This window comes from Pteropus medius, unplaced genomic scaffold, assembly GCF_902729225.1.
Source record: "Pteropus medius unplaced genomic scaffold, Ma_sr-lr_union100, whole genome shotgun sequence".
NCBI classification, from domain to species: Eukaryota; Metazoa; Chordata; class Mammalia; order Chiroptera; family Pteropodidae; genus Pteropus; species Pteropus medius.
Window position 1 is genome coordinate 2648955 of NW_024355206.1, and position 1201 is coordinate 2650155.

Genomic DNA, 1201 nt, shown 5'->3' on the forward strand with positions numbered 1-1201 from the left:
CAACCGAAGGGTCTCATACTTTAACTGGTATAAGAATCACCAGAGGTTCTTGGTAAAAATGAAGATTTGGAGACACAGACCATTTAGGAAAAGAAATCTAAGAAGTAATATCATCCAGTGGCATCTAAAAGCATGATCCATCCACAGATAAGTGGATAAACAACATACATGTTGATTTTCAATGGGGAAGGACTTATCTTTTCAACAAACGGTGCTTGAAAGTTGAAGGTCTATAATCAAAATAAATTAACCTTAACTCTTATCTCATACGACACACAAAAAATAACTCAAGATGTATCAAGGCCAAAACATAAAAGTTAAAATTATAAAACTTCTAGAAGAAAATCTTTGTGACATCGATAGGCAAAGATTTCTTAGGTAGGACACACACACACACACACACACACACACAGAGGAAGAAAATTGGAAATCTGGACTCTGACAAAATTGAAGACGTCTGCTCTTTGAAATTCATTGTTAAAGAAATGCAAAAGGAAAGCCACAGACTGGGGAAAAAATATCTGCAATAATTACATTCAACAAAGGACTTATACCCAGAATATATAAAGAACTCTTAAAGCTCAATAAGAAGTTAAACAACACCCACTACACACACACCAGACAAAAAAGACGGTATGCAAATGGCCCATATGCACACCAAAAACATGCTCAACATTGTAGTCATCAGGGAAAGGCAAATTAAACCACAGGAATGCACCTCTATACAGTCACTTAAATAACTCGAATTTAAAAGACTGACAGGGCACCTACACTAACACTGGAATGATACAGAAATTGTCATGGCCCCTGTGCAAGCATGACATGTGACTTCATAAAGCATTCCATATTTTTTAATGACAGGACTTAGGCTGGTAGGAATTATGAAATAACACTTGAGAATTATGTTTGGTTTTTAACACTTGAAAGTTAAGAAAATAAAAATTGAAGATTTCAGTAAGTCTACAACTTTATGCCTGATGAAATACCTATACTTTACACTAATATCATTTGGTTCATATTTAGATATTTCTAGAAATAAAAGCAATTGTATTGTCTAATCTCCAACTAATATGAGAGTATCATCTTTGGGCATCGTGTGTCATGAATTTTTACTTTTCCTGTAGAGAAAAAAAAAAAAAACATTTCTTCACAAGTAAATGTTTTCCAATTAAAGTTGAATATATGGGCATATAATTTATGA

At 33.4% G+C, this 1201-nt stretch overlaps 1 pseudogene; it reads left to right on the forward strand.

Annotated features, from left to right (window-relative positions):
- The first annotated feature begins 751 nt into the window (after positions 1–751).
- On the forward strand, positions 752–852 carry LOC120599457 (uncharacterized; annotated as a pseudogene).
- The last annotated feature ends 349 nt before the right edge of the window (positions 853–1201 follow it).